Genomic DNA, 271 nt, shown 5'->3' with positions numbered 1-271 from the left:
TAGCGAACGTCTCCAAGAGACTTCACTGTAAAATGTTCAGCAAGTTCTCGACGAACTTTCTCCGCGTCCTCCGCATATTTACACCCAATGAGCAGATCGTCGACGTATAGGACAACAAACACTGGGGCACGTCCTGACCACTTCACGAAGGCAAGTATCAGCTGCACATTGAAAGAAACCAGCCTTGCGAAAGACGTCTCGAATAGTCCGATACAGACCGCAGCAGTTTGCTTGAGCCCATATAGACTTCTACGCAGCGCACACACCATCT

This window comes from Plasmopara halstedii (assembly GCF_900000015.1).
Source record: "Plasmopara halstedii genome assembly, contig: Scaffold_1651, whole genome shotgun sequence".
NCBI classification, from domain to species: Eukaryota; Oomycota; class Peronosporomycetes; order Peronosporales; family Peronosporaceae; genus Plasmopara; species Plasmopara halstedii.
The sequence above is the reverse complement of the archived record's forward strand: the minus strand, read 5'-3'. Positions refer to the sequence as shown.